Below are 22,022 nucleotides of genomic sequence, written 5' to 3'. Positions count from 1 at the left end.
TGATCTGTAAAGATGTTGAAACCAAAACGCATATTACGAGTATGTTTTGTTCACGATAAGCATGCAATCCGACCGTTACACACAAAAAACCGAAATAACTACCCGAGCATATTCCAGTCAAAATCAGAGGATATTTATAGCGTATTTTGATATTTTTTCTTAAAACAATTAGTCTTACGTTTAAGTGCCAGTCTAGTAACTATTTATTTGAATATATTATGTTATGTCAAATCACATTTTAAAATATATGTTTTTATGTCGATTACGTTGGGGATCGAACCTGAGACCTCTAGAATGAATTCAATCATTTCTCTTCCTTTTTTTCTGTAGCTTTATAACCTGCTTTATTTTTTGTCAGAGGATTACCAATAATTTTTAAAAAAACTATCTTATCATACACAAAATGGTGCATTGTAGAAGAAACAACAAAACAGCGAAACGTATAGTTTGGTATTCTGCTTTCGTCTACGGAGACAGAGGGCGATAGTTCGAAATGTAATTAGATAAAAAAACATGTTCTCTACCATAATCAATTATTGAGAAACTGTTTTTTATATTAATGTTTTTTAATTCTCTCATCATTATTGTCTGTTGTTTTAATTGCATAAACAATTTAACTATAAATGAATTATGCATCTACTTTTTTTTAGTTTATTCATTTGTAGGTTTTAGATGTGCTGTTGACATTTGTCAATTATTTTTTAGATCTACATAAATCATCAATAAAATCTTTATAAAAATGTTAATACGTAAAAGGCATACTTGTTTGTAAATTTTGATTAAAAAAAAACAATATTATTAAGTTTTTGTTCAATTACTTGTTTCAACTGAGTTCTGAAGACTGCTCGATCAATTCAAACCATGTATAGATCTTGTTAGATCGTCGTCTCACTCATACAAAGTTAGCAACATAATACAGGTAGATTGAGTTGACGCGCGACGGCGACGTTTGGCACCGGACGCGGACCTGGATGTACGAGCATCGTCCTCCAAAGTACCGAAGTACAAAACAAAACAAAGCCAGACGCGCTTTATATATCAACGCTCGGGATGAAGAAAACCTTCACTCGTAATAAAACTCACCATTAGGTCCTTAACTTTCGCAAGTTATCATCACCGTATACTTTTGAAATTGAATAAAAAGTCTTGAAAAAATATGCTGCAACTTTTAACTGTTTTCAATTAATACAATATTTGAATAAGGGAATATATTTTGTTTGATTATGAAGTAATTTATTATATTAAAGTAATTTCTTATTTTATTTTTCTTACTAGTGTAAACCTAAGTGGCTATTAAAATATATTAATTGATATAAAAAACTTTAGTACTAAAATTACAATTTAGAACAAATAACTTAACGTAACAAAAATTCGTATTAAAATCAACATCATTGCATACCACGTAACCATTTAAGATATCAAAGCCTTGTACAACCTCTGATAAGCAATTTCAAAGGGCAATTTTTAGTACTTCAATTTAGTGTCTTGAATTTGTTTTAAATATAGGTATTTTTATTTACATTTTTTTATTTAAGGTTTCAAGGGCAACTTTTTATAAAGGTACATGGTTATTCACAATCCAATATTATTTGCATAATCTCTATATGTATAATAAACTTTTAACTGCAGTAATTCTTCAGTTGTTTTTTTAATTAGTCAGGATTCTTTTAATTCCTTATGTTTTCAGATATCTAGTACGTTTTTGTTAATTTATTTTATTATTTTATTTATTCGTTTACAAAACCAGTTCACAAAAAAACAGATAATACATAATCATACAAAAAAAACTCAGGGCCACGATTATAAACGCTATCTTTATCGGTACATATCTAGACAAATTTTACGTTAAAAAAAATTGTTGTGTACTCCAGTTCTCATCATTTGGAAAAAAATGGACACAACTTATTTTAACACTAACAAACTTGTCAATAACGTGTTCTTGGTCATTATTTAACAACAAACTAGTATATAATTCATACCGTCTTTGCCGTAGACTGCACAAATATTGCGAGCAGTTTCAGCAGCTTTATTCTCTAGATGGAACGCGAACAGAATGAGGTGTCCAAAATGCTCACTTTCGTCTATTTGACATTCCATTTGAAGGGTTGTTATAAGATCAAAAATATCAACACAATATCTTGTAGAATATTTTTTTTAATGACTAATAACCTTAACCATTTTGTTTAATCAACAATTCATCCAAATTTTTGTTGACAAGGACTGAATTTAACTCCCTGGGTAGCTGTTAACATTAACATTTTACAACAGAGATGAATAACATTTAAGAGAAGGTAATATATAAGTATAAGCATCTATAAGGCTTATGATCTGTCATTGGCTGGTTTAAGTGGCCATTTTACACACTGTGTAACATTCACCATTCTGCCCATATTCGAACATCTATATTCCTTCAATTCTTTTTCAATTTCAAGGGTTTCTGCTCTTCAACTTCACAAACATCAACAGAAGAAAGAATTGAAGGAATAAAGATGTTCGAATATTTGCAGAATGGTGAATCTTCCCCAGTGTTTAAAGACGCCACTTTAACCAGCCAATGACAGGTCATAAGCCCTGTAGATGCCTATACTTCTTATTACCTTCTCTTAAATGTCATTCATCTCTGTTGTAATATGTTCATTTTGTTTTACTTTTGGTGCTCATTTTAAAATGGACACAACTCTAAAATCCAATATATATTTTTTTGAACATTATTTATTAATATTATTGGAAGTGGATTTTTTATCATTTGATCGATAAATTTCCAAAGCATTCTTTTTTAATCAAATGAAATGCAATGAGTACACAAAAAATAGCTGACTATAAATTTAATCGAATTACTCATACTTTTTTGTGTGTAAAAAGTATTATTCTCTCATAATACAAATGTTTTGACCTCTGAAATAGTTCGATTAAATATTGATTATCTATTACTACCAAAAATACATTTAAAAAATAAAATTTCGGGTTGCAATAAATTGACAGTATGCCTGTTTTAATAGTGTGTCGGGAAAACATGAAACTCGAGGAGGTCATGGTGTTTTCATAAATACTCTTATTAATACCCTTAAATATTTTTTAATATACCATTTCCAGTAGCACTAAACTTCCTCTTTTAAGTAAACTATTTCAATAATGTTATTAGGAAAACACGAAACTCGAGGAGGTCGCGGTGGTTTTATGAATGCTTTCTACTTGATATTGTAATACAGCACCGCACAAATTGGTATAAGCACCTTGGTAAGATGTTACCCATACAGATCCAGTGAACAGAACTATAAGCGGCAAGTCACTTTAAGCTCCAAAAAGCTTCTTGTTGCACTGAGATGGCGCCAACAAGTCTTAACCCTTTCATATTCTACATAAATAGTTTTTTTTTTTTTTTTAATTCTGTGTATTATTTTTAACCTCACTTACCTTTCCATATTGTATCATATAAATGTATACGTATTTTTATTATTATAACTCATGTATATAGGTATTTTTATTATTATAATTCATTTTTAATTTTTAATTTTTTAATTTTGTTTATTAAGAAAAACAACAGCAATACAAAAAAATATACACAACATTATAAAAAAAACATAAAATAAAGCCAAATCAGTTTTCCACATAAATACAATTATAAAAATCCAGTTCAGTTAGATATAATTCTTAGAAGTGCATGTGTGCGAGTTTTTTTTTGTGTGAGGATGCGTGTGTAAAAAAGTGGAGTGTGATTTTGGTAGGTATGTGAATATGTGTGTGATTGTATATGGGTGTGAGGGTAGGTTTAAGGACAGGGTAAGTGTGTATTTGATATGAGTGAATAGAAACAATTTAAAATTATAATGTAAAAATATATATTTTTTTTTTTATAACGAGACATAATTTTTTTCAAATAATAGTTTTTTAATTTCATATAAATGTAATCGAAAAACGAGTCTACTAAATACTGATACAAAAAAGTATAAAGCATAATATCTCTAACAACTTCGAACAGAAATGCTTTTATTTCATAAATGCGTTCTACATGAATTTTTTGTCATTTTTTGAAAGCTGAGGTTTTTGTATTTTTTAAAAATCGTGTTTTTTGTTAAAGGTTCGTTTCACAAGTAATGTAAGTAATAGGAAAACAAGAAATGTATATTTACTATACAAATAAATTAATGTTTATTTATTTTAAAAACTGCCCTTACAAAAAATCATGCATTTTTAGTACAGGTTTCCGTTCCGAGAGACACCGGCGTAAAATAAAATGGAAGATATAAGGTTAGGTTCCGTGTCGAAATTCTAAGAACAATCTAACATGTTTATTGAATACATATCCTATATTTATTTATTTTTTAAAAACCTTTTGATATTAATAATGAATTTTTCATAATAAATACTAACTCACTAGTTATCATAGCATAAACTACATATATTTGAATATTCTTTTAATTTTAATAATAATAAAATAAAAAAGATAGTTATACCTTTTTATTTTTCTTAAAAACAAAACGAAAACTAACTCGGAAACAATTTCACACACACAGTGGGCTGCTCGCGTGCAAAGTAATAGAATAAAACAACGTGTAAAAGAATCGCGGCGCCTACTATCGTCTGGTGTCAGCCGAACCGGGGAATCCCACGCCGGCACTAACCGGCGAAATTGTAAATCGGCGTCAATCGAACTGGCGCAAACGACGTCTACCTGTATATGCCAATGTATTTCAAGTTGATTAACATTTAATGTAATATTGTTCTTTAAAAAACCGTGTATTTAAATTAATATTTCTTATTTCGTAAGTAATTCATGAATGTGTAATTTTTTAATTATATCTTAAGTATCCAACAGCACTTAGGCGATTTGTTTCTCATTATGTCTTGCATTCAATGTTTGACATAAGAACGTCTTCAAGTGGGTACAAACTATAACAGTATATTTTTTATGTTTGTCTTCTCGGAATGCAAATGGTCAGTTTTATTTGAAAATGTAAAACACACATCGCTGCCGAACTAGTAAAATATTTTTGACACTTCCAATTAGTCTAATGTACTAATAAATTAGCGTTGGCACTCTGCCTCGAACTTGCAGCAGTAAACTGCACAATAATGGTCCATCTAGTGACAGTATCTGCCGTAATTTATTGGCCTCGAAATCCGGTGTATGATATATTTATCTCGCAGTAATAAAATCTCCCAAACCGTCTGCACACGAGTTTATTCAATTCAGCTCGACCGCAATCCGGCAGTAAAACTACAGCGTCTCTATGACACAACTTTTCGTTTAATTTCACTAAAAAATTTACAAATTGGATTGATTTACCCACTTAGTTATTAACGAACCAAAGGCACAGAAAACCATGGGTGTGAAAACTTAATAATAAATAATTCTTAAGTTTTTGTTGCAACAAGCAAAACGGATCACAGTATCTTGCATTTTTTCATGCAATTCATATTTATTAATTGATTTAAACGCCTTTTAGGTTTTTACATGTTTTTACATACATATATACATATTTTACACAGAAGTAGCAAAAAATATATAAATGATTTTTAGAATAAAAAGAAAAATATCAAAAATATCATCTTTACATATTGGTATCAAAGTGGAAAGAACAGAAGTGTATTTTTAAATATGAAGACAGAAATGCATTTTGCAAAAAAAGAGCAAAAAATAAAAATGAATTAAAAAGAGAAAGAAAAATATTTTTTAAAAAAATAAGAATCATAACATATTAGTAGAAAATATATGGGGATACATAATAATACTTACATATATTGCTGTGGAGAACATTTTTTCGTATATGTTATATCAAAATAATCTTTAAATTAGAAGAAGTTCAAAAAATACTAATTTAGAATACAGATATAAGTCAATGAACGGTAAACAATTAAAATCAACATAATATTATTTAGATATTACAATTTGAAGATAGTAAATTGATACACTGCTTTTTATATACATTGATGAAAACTTGACGATCACGACTTCAACGTTATCAACTTAACATTTTTTGGTTCAACTATCCCTCAGAATTTATAACATATTTTTCTTAAATACGGCAACTAGAGATAAACGATGAACAAAATTACTTTATTACTATTTGTTTAAGATAAGTGCTCAATTTTACGTCAAAATAATTCAAACCTTGATTTGAACTTACTAGTCGTATTATTCGGAATTATCATACCAAAGAACCGTATTTTTCTTTGTAATGACATGGAATAGTGTTTTATTATTTCTGAATATGCGTGAGCACCTGATAACAGATAATAACAGATAAGAACAGATAAGAACAGATAATCTGAAGCAAATAATTATTTTACTATATACAGGGTGTTCATTAAACCCTGTCACATCCGAAACCACGATGATCAGTAGGAGCAAGAAGACATATTGGCACATTAAAGTATATTTTTCAAATCGAACAAAATTTAAAAAAATAAAATATCAAAAAAGGCAAACGGTTACTTACTTCTGCAAAGGAGAAACGAGGATGGGGGAGGGGGGAGTCTGATACTGCGCCGCGCTCCCCTCACTTTTCCCCTGCAGAAGTAAGTAACCGTTTGATTTGTTTAATATTTGTTTTTTTTTTTTTTCTTTGGTCTAAATATTTTTTTAAATTTTGCTCATATGTCTTCTTACCCATACTGATCATCGTGGTTTCGGATGTGACAGAGTTCAAAGAACATCCTGTATGTTAATAATATTATCTATCAAAAAATAAAAGTATATAACATTTTTTCTATGCGTCAACTTTATTTAAAAATATTTAAATTTGTTACTTTATGCATTTTTAAGGCAAAGTTATAATCATATTAATTATTAAACTAAACAGACCAACGGCGTTTATTTACTCATTTGCATTATATTTATTGATTTAAATCCTCACAAAGAACTTCAAACAATTAGACTAATTTGCGGTTTCTTTATTCATTCCGAAATAATGTATTTATAATAACCAGATTACATGGATGTATTTTACAGTATAAAAAACATTAGAAATAGTTATACGTGGGAATCAATAAAGTATAGCTTAGTCCATTAAAAACTTAATCATATTTTTGCATTTTTTGTTGCATAATATTGCACAAGTAGTCGATCATTGTAGCGGATCAACTATGTAATACAAGATAACATGTTCACGTTTTAGCACTTAAAAAGTACATAGATTCAACCGCACAATATACCTGTGGTGTAAGAAATCGCACATTATTGAATGTGTCTTAGAAGAAAACTGAAAATTCAATTAAAATCATTATTATTTAATTTGTTTTTAATTTAGTTTATTTATCTTTAAATGACACGTAATTAAAAGTAGTTTATCAAATGCCATTTTTCGTGATATTTTTATGAGTTTCAATTTTAAACTCAAATTTAAGTCAGGGTAAAGTAGTAAATGGCGGCATGCGAATAAATTTGTTCATTTATACTGTTCATTGAAAACTTTAATATCTTTCAAATGACGTATTAAAATGTATGTGGCAACACAAATTTAAATTTATTTTACTCGGTCACTTTCTCGCAAATGCTTCCCGATATTGTGCAAAAAAGACAGTTTGCCCACCACATGTCGCAAACCTCATCTGAAGACACCAGTTTCTTTGGCGGTGCCCCACATACACGGTAAAGTTGCTCGAAGGAGCTCTCTGTAATCTGGTAGCCTTAGCATATTTGTACTGAAAGAAGGTAATTCAGAAGCACATAATATGCACTGTACAAAAAAGACAACTGCACGTCGGATGCTCGATCAAATCGACAAAATCGAAGTATCGTAGTCCGTTTTTTGTTACCCAAAACTACCTTTTCCGTATTTCAAAATTATTTATCATATTTTACAAAACTGGGCGCTTTTTGGATTTTTAAATGATTCTAGCTTCCGTAAGAAACAATTTATCAGAAAATCAAAGTAATAGAGACACGTTTATCGTAAATAGCTATATGTGTAAAAAAATCATCCCTCTAGTGCCATAATCCAGGGAGACAAAACAGGAATACGTATTCCTCTTAAAATAACTTTGCGCCGCAAATATTTTAAAAGCAGTGGCGACTCCGCAATCTGAAAATACATCGATGCTGCCTAAAAAATATTTAATATTCATTTCATTAAAAGTTGCAAAAAGCCATTATTTTGGTGCGCGGGTAAGTGAGGCCGGTAGAGGCTACTCGCAGTGGAAGTATTCGGGGCTTGGTCGTAAATCTGTATTTCGCTTATGAGCCTTCAACCGTTTCTATCATTAAGGCCGTAATAATTTATCGTACCGTCCTCCTCCCGGCCTCTGGACCAAGCCTCCTCACAGCCGTCGCGTCATCAAAAGGTCGTGATGCAAAACTCCTGGAGGCCACGTTTAAACGAGAAAAATTAATCGGTTATAAGTTCAATAAGGCAATCAATTGTTAGCGTCGAAATCAATTATCTTTAAATTGTAATTAGGTATGCCGTACTTAAATAAGTTATTTGAACACTTGAAAAGGTGTTTTAACTTTTAAAAAACGTGATTAATATAATAAACATATTTGCCCGTGTTCAGGTGGATGAAGAATACTATTTATTGAGAATGTTTTATGAACAGATACATTTTTTTAAATAAATAAAAAATACATATAAAAGCGAAAAGAACAAATAAAAAAAACCGCGATAAAAAAAAAAAGATATTTCTTGATTCTTATCAAGAACTCCATATTTTATGATTTGAACGAAACTGTTTTTTTTATATTTTTTATTTTGTTTTATTTGACCAACGTGCTATATATCCCTTTTTACAAGTTTTTATGGGACAAGAATATCAGGTAGGTATTTTTATTTTTGAGAGAAAAGACATATGTATAATAACAACTAGTTTCCAAAATAGTTTAACAGAAGATGCTTACTATGGCGAAAGCGCTTGTTAGTAAAATAAAACTTAAATAAGGAAATTTTATTGATATTTTTACTAAAGTCATCACCCTGATTCATTCAAGAATCCGTACCATGATCCCTCCAATTGTTCTTAATGGCCTTTAATGTATAAATATTTTGGCAAATTTGAAAATGCAAATACTTATTTTGATGAAATTATTCTAATATTTTTAATTTTAGTATCTCCATGTTGTTCTGTTTTAATTAAACTGCATACCCAACAACTTAAAACACATTGTAATTAAATTTCGTAAATTGTATTTCATATCAGATTCTTGCGTTATTTATTGAAGACCGTTCGCGGCACAGCGAGGTTCAACAAATATAAATTTATGGTGAAGTTATCCCTGAACCAATATTTTAGACTAAACTTCCGAAGTAGAAAAAAATAACGTAACGTAGAAAATAAAACATAAAAAAAAACAAGAATCCCATAAGACCTAAGCGAACTAATAATCCTGGATGACGGAAACAAACAAACGAAAATTTTGTGAATTTATGAAGAAAATTTTGCAAAAGCATTGAGCATCTCGTCGTTACTATTTTAAAATGTAATGCTGTCTTCAAAAATCAAAATGTAATGTTATTTACTTTTTTATTTTCTGCATATTATTTTTTCAACCTGTACGAGTATTTCCCTTTTAAATCCAGTTTCATTTAGATCATTAGCTGTCTAAATTATTTAGTTACATTTTTTTTTAATAAGTTTTTTTTATTTTTAAATTTTTGTACCAACAAACCATCACGCCGTTTCCCCGTAAGGGTAGGCAGAGAGAATAGAACGCCACATCTCTCTATCTTTGCATACAAATCTCGGTTCCTCTACATTCATACATCTTCTCATGCACGCGCGCCGATTATTCCAACTTTGAACATGTCCATCTTCAAGTATTTGTTGAATTTGGTCATGCCATGTCTTTCTCGGTCTTTCTCTATTTTTGCATTCATCAACATTTGCATCGTAAATATTTTTAGCCGTTCTTTCGTTGTCCATTCGCTCTACATGTCCAAACTAACGCAGAGCTCCCTTCTTGATTCTGTCGATAATGTTTATCTCAGCCTTGCATAATGTACGGATCCCTTATCTAATTTTAGTATATTTTTTAATTCAATATTTCGTTTTGGTAATTTCTTAATTACTCATATTATTTTTGCTAACCAACTTTACTGTATTTAAAAGTTTTTTTTTAAATTTTTATAAATTCTTTTGAATCGCAAGTCAATTCTGTGTATTTTTTGCTAATAAATGCCGTATTTTGGCACTGAAACTAAAGAAGAAATTTGAAAAATACTTTAAAAAAATATTATTTAAGACTTGTAGATAATATAAAAACACACAAGAAAAAATAAAACCCTTTTAATAGCAAAACTGGCTCTTCAGCAGGTTTTTTTTACAGGGAAAGGTGTTGGTATAAGTTACATAATTTTTAAAGTAACTATTAATAAAGCATACCAAAAAATATATAATGATGAGCGTTCTTGGAATAATATGCATATTTATAATTGGTAAATTTAAACGAATTTTGAATTGATTCGCTGTAGTGCGTACATTGCTAACACAGTTTAATATTTTGCCTCTTGTACAATAAGTTATAGTAGATTATTATGCCGTGTGTCTTTCACACTCTCTTCTAACGTTTCGGATCCCATTCCAGGGTTAATCGGGTTCCAGGGTTGTTATTTGTGCAGATATTTATTTAACGTTATACATTTAGGATTTGTATTATGTCGCAGTCGTTCCTATGTACGTATAGTCTAGTAAGTGAACTGTACTAATATTATCATTTTGTTTTCTTTTTCTTCTTTTTTCTATTTATTCTTACTATTATTTATGTATCTTTGTGGATTTAAGTATTAATATGTATTTTTTTATTTTCATTTTTTAGACACCATAAGTATATATAAAATCATGTAAATGAATGCCCTCGACCCGGGTTGTGCCCAGAGAGGTATTCTTTTTTTAAAAAGTATTATGTAAAACGTAAAATAAAAAATAAATACATAAATAAATACCGGTTGTAAATTGGAAATCCGTGTCGTACCACAGTCTACGTTTTTATACAATTTGTTTATAAATATGTACCAAGAATATTTTAATATCAACCTGTCATTTCAGATTATACTGTTGGGATGTTTGTAAATCTCGGTCGCTTCTTTCGCTATTTGGTGACTCTAAGATTACCCGGTTCGAAGAAAAGCTTATGAAAAAATGTTTTAAGTATGTCCAAATGCTTGCAGACTGGATTTTCTCCCTAGGGAGTTGTTCATATTCAAACGTATTGAAACAGAGAGCGAAAACATTTTTGAGAGGGGAATATGGGAGTCTAGGCATTTACAGGGCTTATGACCTGTTATTGGCTGATTTTTATGGCCACTTTACCCATTGTTTAACATTCACCATTCTGCCTATGTTTGAACATTTCCTTAACTCTTCCATCTGTAGACTTTTGTGAAGTAAATGAGCTGAATCTTTTATTATGTGGGCGAGATTCATCCGGCTGAACCAATCCACCTACTAGGCAACGCATGAAAACAATTTTACAGAAATTATGATTGAGAATATTATTCCAGCGACTTCCAACATACCCGTCAGAACAGTTGTTCCAATATATGAAGGTGCTGGATATGAGACAACTGTACCTAAAAGGAGCACTAACACTTCTGGTCGAACAATAAGGAGAGGTCCGTTCGAGGTTTTGCCAGAGCATAAATTATGTCATACCCAAAGTCCGTACGACTTTTGCTCAGAGACGTCTCTCATTTATCGCACCAAGAGTGTTAAATATTTTGAAATTCCGTATTAAGCTCTCAAAGACAAAAACTATTTTAAGAAAGTAGTTGAGGACTGGATTTTCCTTAGTGGGAGGGATTTGAGTAGGAAACTCCTTAATGATTTTCCGAATGTTTGAGTTTACTGTTTACCATATTGATGTGCCATATATATTTGATGTTTCTGATCCTATATTTGTGGTGATATACTCATGTGCTGTGTCAACTAATTGCTAGTCCCATCTCAACACAGGACTTTTAGTCCCATGGAGTTGGACTTATGTCTCAAATAATGTACAATAAACTCATGTATGTAAACAAATAAATAATAAATAAATAAATTTTCAAGTGGGTAGAATGGTGAATGTTACACAGTGTAAAGTGGCCACTTAAATCAGCCAATGACAGGTCATAAGCCCTGTAAATGCCTAGATTCCTATATTCCCTTTTCAAAAATAATTTACCTCTCTGTTGCAACAAATCAAAAAACTTATGCCCCGTTTCTGTGATTTTTGACAAAAGTAGATTTTTTTAGTTATACACGGTACGGGAAAAAGTTGAGTGCATTTAGAAATCGTCGATATCTCCCTCGCACGATGCACTCGTATGCAGTATACAGTAGGTACGGGTATGTGTCGTGACTCTCGCGGCAGACTTTAAGCTGCCAACAAGTTAAGTTGCCATTTCTCGTTATTTATAGCCCAGGTAAAAGAACCCATTACCGCATTTTGATCATATTACGGATTCCCTTTATATGTCCGCCTCCTTGGTGCAGTTGGATTCCAAACTAACCACTGTGCGGTTCTACCCGGGCTCCTTAGCTAAAAGTTTTTTTTTTTTTTTTTAAAGTAGCCTATTTATACCAAGTATTCACAAATCTGTTAAAAAACGAACAATCTCAACTCAAATCCTGTCGTTTCATTTATTTATTTGTTAGTAACGATCACGTTGTTTAGTGGCCAAAATACTCGTTTTTGATTTGATTTTCCATTGTCCTCTTAAATATACTTATCAACCAAGCTGTATTATGGAAATCTCAAACAAACTTACGTGAATGTAACTTTGATAAACTTCTGGAATACATGCAACCACAAAAGTCGTCAACACTTGTTTTGCTTCTTATATTAATAATGTACTATGCACCACTAAAATGTTGTTCAATTAATTTATGAAATGTTAAAATTTCAACCATGTTTTGAGTGTGTCGAAATGTTTGTAGATAGGCTGGAGTTTCCTCCCTGAGGAGTAGTTTAGATCAAAATCAGTTGCAAAAGAGGGGGAAAACACTCTTGAGAATAGAATATGAAAATCTAGGCATTTACAGAGTTTGATGTGTAAAATGACCACTTAAACTGGCTAATGACGGGTAATAAACTCTCTAAATGCCTTAACTTTCTTATTCCCTTCTAAAAATGTTGTCCCTCTATGTTTCGTTTATTCAAAATGAATAGATATTTGATTGTATTGTGGCGAGCAACACCAACAACCGTGAGATTGGCAGGTCCAAATTCCATTTTGCCCGCAACGCGTAGTCCGCTGCAACGTCAGACCGGACGAGTTATTAATCGCCGTGCATCGGAAGAACTCACTACATTTCATCTTGGCATTTTGTGTCACCCGCTCACAGCTTTCCGTCAATAATTTATAGGACGGGTGCGCGTAAGTTGATTTGAGGTTAAATGAGAAAAATGGATTGTAATTGAAGTTATTTATCAAGTAGTTATACACGAGTTACAATCATATTATCTTGTACATAAGGAATTTACAATAGCAAGCACTAGCGGAAAGCACACATGTCAACCCTCATTCCATTATAACACCCACTCACCCACCCTCTCACACACTTACACTCACACAAACACACTTACATGTATTGTACGAGTATTTAATGTATTTCTGTGGATATTTGTTATTGGTTTTATTCTCTGTATATTTATTTGTTATATTTTTTTATATATATTACTGTTGTAATCCCTAAGAAATAAAATAAAATAAAAAATAAAAATCTTTTTGTTGTTAGTGACTACTGCGTAAAAAACTATTCGTAAATGTTTTTTTCCTTCTATTAAAAAACACCTGGGTAATATAAGACAATGTGTACGTATTTATATGGGGCGGTAAAAGGTTACTTCACATCTTTGTAGGTAAGAATCGTGGTTTGGGACACCGAAAGCGATATGTTAACCTACATACTACAGACAGCAGATACCACGCAATGCTACCAGGAGCCAAAAGGAGGTAGGAGGTGCTCGATCTCCAAACTTGCCAGAACAGTTTTAATCATCCGACTGCGCTTATTTCGGTGTTGCTAACTTGAATATAATGATATATTATATGCCTTATACACAACGCGCATACCGTCTACCTTGGCATCACTGCTAATGGTTCAGCGCGTTTAAAATAAAACATTATTTACCTATATTTTTTAAATATTTTATATTTCCTTAAATAAATATTATTAAATATAGAAGAACTTCGTCCCATAGGGTGACACTACTTTTAAAACAATAAATAGAAAATAATTGATCTACCCTTCAGTGTCAAAGACGGACATTCATTGACATGGACAAGTCTTGAACCAACAAGTACAAATTCTAAAAACTATCGTACCTGTAAAAATAAAGATTGAGGCAAAAGACAATAATAAAAGATTATTTGATTATGTTAACGTTTTGCCTATTAACAAACAGTGTCAGTATAAGATAGCGACAGATCATTTCCTCGATTGCAGTTTTAAATCCAACGTAACCCACCAGATCATGACCCGACAAGTATCGGCACAGCAGCTGACGGTGCCACGACAGAACAACTACTATGAAAATAGAACAATGGGGAGTGTAGTACCAAAACTGTTTAATTTAATACCTGTTAAAAATCGTGTAGAAAAAACCTAAATATATTTTTAAAAATAGTCAAAAACTTATTAAAAAAAGCAAAAGAAAATTAATTGTGCGCATAAATATATTATATTCTTCATCTATTATTAAACTATGTACTTACCTTTTATAAATTAAAAAAATAATAATTAAAAATTATTTTACCCGCAGACAAGCTTCGGCTTTGCGGGAACAAAAATACAATTTTGTATTTTATTTTATTTGTTAAAATAAAAAAAACTTTGAAAATAAAAACACTTTCAAATTACGATTGAAATGTCCCTATTTGAATGTTTGATTTTTTACATTTTTTTCTTCTTTTCTCCCCTTTTTTAGTCTATCCTCTCGTCATAGTACCTACAGTATAGGTTTACTTTCGACATAAATGCATTCTTATTTATTTATTTTTTCTTTTTACGTATAAAGTCTTTCTTCTTGAATTTACAAGTATTTTTTAAAAAAATTCATATTCTTTTGAATAAACCCTGTTTCAGGCATACAAAGAATAAAGGTATGTGTGAAATAGAACCAAAACCCTGGACGGGTGTTTTTGACCCCATGGCTGCTCTCAATGAAATCGAGTGATATATCGAGAGAAATATGCTGCATTCCATTTACCAATGCAGTGTCATATGCACTACTAGATGCGGAAAGGGGAAAGGGTGGTGTCAATTATAAACAAATAAAATAAATTTAAAACAACAATTTTTAAAATCCAAAAATGTCTGCAGTGGATATGCAGGGTGTCGAGAACCTGATGGTTAAGTAGGCTCTCAATTGGCATTCGCGGTATATAGTTTAAATGGAGAAGTACTTTATGTAAACTCAGTTATTTTATTTGTTACACTTTTTCTTATCATTTCACATTCAATACGAACCACATGTTTTTTCTACGGCAATCCATTTAAGAATGAACACTACCCGCTTACTTGTCTATAGTACCGAAAGAGATAATTGAAAGAAGTTTGCGCAAACACACAGTTGGTTCCAGAAATTCTTACAATATTGTATTTGAACAGTATCCTTTATCACGAGGAGCAATTAAAATATATATCTTTCGTGAACTTTCCTCTTCTTGACAAAGAGACCGCCGCGCCTCGCTATGTTAACTGAGTATCTGAGTATACACATTTTGCTATGTGTATGCGTTGTATATGTCCCGTCTGGACAACTACAATTTCTTGCGATGTCTCCTGACTAATTGGCACTGCCTCCTCAACACACTGACGTTCAACGTGTTAACTGCGCCCTTTTAAAATGGCTACCCGAGATTTAGTAGTTAAAATACTAGAATATCGAATTTTCAAAGTATTGTTTTTTAAACTGTCGGCATGTTCTATAAAACGTAGACCCTGATGTGATTCACAATGATGACACATATTTAAAAGGTACATTTTTTTGTATGATTTCTTCCAGTTTAACCTTTTATTTGTATTTACCTTTTTAACTGATTAGTCAATTTTTTTATTAATATTTTACGTATGTTTTATACATAGCGAACACAAGAAAGTATTTTAAATAATATTGCCAATTATTACATATCGCCATTTCCGCAATATAACACCTCGAAAGTGTCGAAGATCCTAATAAACTGAAGCCCGTAATGCCGATTAATTTTTAAAAAATAGGTTTCTTTATTCCGGCTAGACTGTGGTACGGAAAAATCCTAAATACTCGTATATTACGTTACGTGTGCGTATATCCACACGAATAACATTAACCATTATGATGGACGCTGTGATGTGATCCAAAACATCAAAAAATTAGTTCGAACGACACATGCCATTATGACTCAGAAAAACTGATTGTGTATATAAAAAGTTGTAAATTAAAGTACTTGAGATGACATCAAGATGACAAGTCCCTTAACTTATTTTCAATTAGCGCTTTCACTCTCTAACGGATATCTTCAGACAGGTAAACATTATATGGAGTTAAAGCATTTATACCAAAGTAAAATTTATCTTCAGTACATTAAAACAAATTTAAAACGATACATATATCCAATTTTGTACATGATTTCTAATTCGCAAAATACGTTTCAATTGATTTTATATATAGAATCTAAAGTGAAAGCAAAAATATGCAGTTCCTGCTTATACCGGATCGCCTATAGCATTGATTGATAACTGTTCGTACTTTGAATTATTAATACAAGAAACATATAATTATGTATTAATGTTCATAGTCCAAATAAAGACACGACTTGACAGAAATGTTCTTTGAAATAAAATCACTCCGCCATTATGTGTTTGCATTTAATAAAGTATAGTCGAATTAAACTGGATGTTTTGGAATTTGCTTTTATTTATCGTTAAAGTTGTCACTCACATATTAAAAAAAAAAAAAAATTTGATGGTAAATAAGATAAACACACCGCAGAATTACACTGTTTAAAAAACTGTAATACTTCTTATTTAATAATTGAAATAATCTGAAGATGCCTACGAAAGGGTGAAATTGAAATTGGTCAAATAAATAAGTGGAAGTGTACCAAGTATTTTTTATTTATAACTTGTTTTAAATATAAGTTATAGGAAAAACTAAAAGAAACTCTTATAGGAAAAACTAAAAGAAACTTCAACATTAGAGTAAAAAAAAATTAGGTGCCTAAATAATAGTACTTTTTTCTGAATTTGCCTTATTATTAGGTAAATCTCTTACATTGAAAAAAACTAAGAGGCTTCAATATAAAATAGTTGTAAAAAAATACTTGAGATACCTTAATAATAATGTTTTTCTCCGATTTTATAATCCGTCTGATAGAAAACATTCATCATTTTAATTAAGAAACTAGGTCAAAGCTTCCTACTTGTTGAAAATAAAATTTTGAAATTCAATAACATAGAAATCTTGAAAGTTAAAAAAGCGAAAATACTTAGAAACAGACAATAAATAATTAAATTAATAATATTCCCTATAGTCGACTTCTATCTACTTTGCGGAGAACAAGGGCAAATTATCAAATTTTAACCCCCCTCACTTCTCATTCAACTTCACAAAAACACAAAACAGTATTTCACTTGAAGATTTAATTTACATATTGCTTCCATACAAATAAGATGTATGTAGACACTGTTAAAATTGTAAAATAGGAATACATACATTTTTAAAACATACATGTATATAAGGGAGCGCGTTTAGCTCCTAAACCTGTTGGTCGGTTATCAAATAATAAGAAGTGAAAAACAAAGAGTTCCTATTTGATTTTAATTATATTATTAATGACTACAAAGAATATTTTCAAAAAGTAAATAAATCTTCTAATTGCAATTATTTATCTGCAGGATCATATTTAACTGACAGTTTAAATCGAAATAAATTACAAATACTTCAATATGGCCATAAAAATAGTACCAACTAGAAAATAAAATTGCAATGAAATAAAAAAAGAATTATAATAAAATAAATAAAACAACTTTGTTACAACGTAAAGTTACGTATACCTTGACAAAGAAGCTTGTTTTCTTTGAAACCGGTCGGTGAAAAATAAAAATTAGTGGTTAAAAACAAAGTTGTTTTATTTATTTTATTGAAATGAATAACCACAAAGTTAGTGCTTCAAATATAAACTTTAAAAAAAAAGAATTACTTTAAATATGGATATAGTAGTCTGAGTAGGCACCTACAATATGTCATGTGAGATTTTTAACAATCGATTTTCAAATATTTAGGTAGAATACTTCACGCGCTCGTTTTATATGCTGCTTCTCCATATTCTCACGGTATTTACTTTCAAAAAGGTTATTTGTTTTTAATTTGTATTTGCTTTACGTGATGTGTTATTGCTTTTCTAAATTATTAATATGCATCATGATTTGCTTTCTCTGTGTCCAGTTGTGTGCATGAAATAAAACCAGAATTCTGGACTAGTGCTTTCGACTCGATGACAACTCTCAGGTAAAAATCCTGAATAAGGAAATCGAGTGGAGATAAATCATAAATAGCTCACCTATCATGCTTGAGGCACCAGTTTCATATCCTAGGAATGTTAGGATGAAATATTTAAATCAAGATTGAAATGTCACTATCTAAATGTTTGAGTTGTTCCTTTCTTTCCCATTCCCTCTTCAATCTTCTTAGTAAAATGTAAATTTTTTTGTTAATTTTTGTTTTAAATTTTGTATAAAATTATAAGATTCTGTATATGTCCATGTACTTGTAATTTTCTTAAACTGAACGGTTTGGGTAGGTAGGAAGAAATCACCTTAAGCCAATATGCTGGCCCTAATATGTATATAAATTTTATAAATATAAATGTAGCCTTCTCCAGAATCTGCCTCAATTTCAATCTCCCTGCACTCTGCGTCTCTTCTCCAGTTCGTCGAGCCAATTGCTCTAACCTTACTTTCAACATCTTCCAGCTATCTTAATTTTGGTCTGGCTCTGCTTCATCTGCCTTCTTATCATTCATTCTGTGCATATGGCCCGGCTCAACTTTTGAAATCTTCTCATTTTTGTGCAATGTTGGTTTTGCCATCTGATGCCTCTAATTCATGATTAAATCGTCTCCTCCACACTCTATTTTGGTTGACAGCACCAAATATATCCCTAATATTTTTCTTTCAAATACTAATTCTATGTTTTCATCTCTTTTCGCAATAACCCAGCATTTGGCACCATATGCAATGACCGGTCTGGGGAGAGTTTTGTAAATAATGGTCTTAGTTTTTCTAGAGAGCAATTTGAATCCCAGATGTTTAAACAAGCCATAATAACATGTGTTTGCTGTTGATAGCCGTGGTCTTATCTCACTACTATAATAATTGTTATCATTAATTTCAGTACCTTAATACTAAAAGGAGTTGACATTCTCTATGTTATGTGACCCAACGTCAATTCAGAGTTGAACCAATAGAAAGGTGGTTCTACTCAGCATTATTTCATGTTCTTTAGCTGGCATCTGAAGGGTAAGGATGATCATCTTACCTTTATGTAGCAGATGATCGATATACGCTGCATCAGGTGTTCCAATTCAGCCCTATGACCAGTGGGTAAAATGGAAATAATAATTTGCCATAATTTTTTTTTAATGCTGTGTCACAAATTATCAATTAAATCTGAGATTAACTATTTGTTCTATGACATGTAAAATAACTTATATAGTAAGATGCATTTTATGTAGTAGCTTATCACTGTCGGTACTTATTTGGACAATTTTAAGTAGTTTCGGCCATTTTGACGTAATTAGTTCCAAAAAATGACTCCATGGAATAAGATTTGCGTAGAGCTGTCACCCGTTTGGTCGTGTAAAATTACTACTCCTTTACAAACCTCAGTATTGTAATTATGATAACAAGTAAGCTTTTTTCTTTTTTTTTTGGATTTTTCATTTTTTTTTTATTATATCGAATTGGAAAAAATAACGACTTTTTATATTGCCATTCCCTAACAGTACAAAATTTTACCTCTATTTTTCTTATATAAATAAAGAGTTTAAAAAAAACAAGAAAAATATTCAATCTTTTTTAAGTATAATACAAAAATCAAAAATTCTACTGAATCTATGTACAGAGAACAGCTAGTAAGGGAATAAATAGTATATTACACGTCAGTGATTTTATATCAATCCGCTACTGCTTATTTCACATTATGTGCTAGAAACCATTTATCATTCTGGTCTGGCTGTTAAGCCTATGAGATCTCTCAGACCCTTTACATGTTGTCCTTTACATGTTCATCCCAGGCACTAAGTAAACAGGTGCCAGGCTTCTTCCAACATACAAAATCTTCTCTGTCATTGATGACTCGCCACTTTCTACATCATGACTAACGAAGATGGGTGATGCCTACTGTGCATAAAATGAGGTTTGAATAAATAAGTAAAAAGGTGGCTTCCGCTCCTTGCGAAGGACTTGACATGCTTCATTATCTTTCTAAGGACTACAAAATTGGAATAGATTAAAACCCTACAAAACTGATATAACTGCCTGTATAAAATTAACTGAGATCGTAAAAAAAATCCTTTGAAATCCGTTGGCAGTAAAAATTAATAACCTAAGTATTTCTCAGTTAATTTTTCAATGATTGAAACAAGGACCGCGTTTTACTTTACATTCTACTCGTACCAAACAACAAGATCGCACAAATTATTTATAAAAAAATTACAGTCTTCGCATTAATATAAGAGTATTAAAATCAAGAAACGAGCCATGTAATATCCGTATGACTATTAATTGTTGCGAGAAACATCACAGCCCCAGTTATAAGCATCCCAATTATTTATTTATTTTTGTGAAATTGAATCGGCTTGTGGTCCTGTGGCTAGTGTTGCGGACACATGTATCAGAGGTCCAAGGTTCGAACCACACTTCTACTCCAACTTGATTTTCATTTTTTAATACTAAGTTATTCACAACTCTTTGAAAATGGCCACCAAAATTGAAATATTTGCCAAATTATAGGAATATTTATTTTTAAAAAAAAAGTATTTAACTTCTCATTATTAATTAATTTTTTTTTACTTTTAGCCGATTTCATAGGAGTCGTAAATAACCTGTTCTAGAATAAAAAGTTTGAGCTGCTTTTTTTAAAGAAATTTTAAATTGGGCATATTATGAACGCGTGTACTTTTATACTTTCTCTTTCTCCTTTTTCTCATTTTTCAATAGCCTTCATTTCTCCACTGCTGGTTATAGGCCTCTAACTTCATCCACGAGTCTTTACTGACCCATCAACATCTACGCCTTACCAGATATTTAGACAATCTCTTTGGTGACTTTCCAATACTGCTTTTATTTGCCCATGGTCTTCACATCAATATTCTGATCTGATCATATGATTTTTCAATAAAATCCATTAATTATGTTTACTTACTAGAAATTTTAGGGTTAAATAAACTGCTTTCAGTATAAACTCATGCCATTTTCTTTAACATAATATAGTTACAATAAAAAAATACCCCTATATTTTACATCGTTTTAAAAAACAAAAAATAAGCATACAAAATATACAACGAAAATCAATAAACATTATTATTTACGATACGTTCAAACTCCATACTTTGTATATTTACATTATACAAACCCCTTTATTCGCTTAAATTAATAGGTACTAGATGGAATAAAATTGGTCTCGGTAATAATTTCAACATACCAAAGACAATATATTGGTATAAAATTAATTAAATACCCAGTGGTTCGATATACATTCATAGTTATACAGTCATAATATGCAGTCAGCCACGATTCCTTGTGCTAGGTAAGACGAGATTGCCTTTTAACTCGCAATATACAATATCAAAGTCACTTTTGCAACAAATGTCTCTAAACAGTGGCGTGAGTAGTCAGTATACTTAATACACTAGTTTGTAGTGTATATTAAACCTTTTATTAATCGCTTATTTATTTTACCGGCTCGTATTACCTTCGGACAACTTCGACACGACTTCGGCAGCTGAGAACTTTACCATGAGATTAGATTCAGAAAATAAAACGTAAAACCGATTAACGATAACCTAATTTTGTAAAGATGATTTATAAACAATAAATTCTGGTTCAATTTTTCTAATAAG

General features: G+C 30.9%; 1 protein-coding gene across 3 annotated transcripts in view; it reads left to right on the top strand.

The window, feature by feature from the left end:
• Positions 1-22,022, top strand: part of lft (Limb expression 1 family member lowfat) — a 189,167-nt gene that overhangs the window by 137,082 nt on the left and 30,063 nt on the right. The gene's annotated exons all lie outside the window — the stretch shown is intronic.

This window comes from Micrasema longulum, unplaced genomic scaffold (genome assembly GCF_059751315.1).
Source record: "Micrasema longulum isolate JH-2025_06_02 unplaced genomic scaffold, ASM5975131v1 h1tg000725l, whole genome shotgun sequence".
Taxonomy (NCBI): Eukaryota; Metazoa; Arthropoda; class Insecta; order Trichoptera; family Brachycentridae; genus Micrasema; species Micrasema longulum.
The sequence above is the reverse complement of the archived record's forward strand: the minus strand, read 5'-3'. Positions and strand labels throughout refer to the sequence as shown.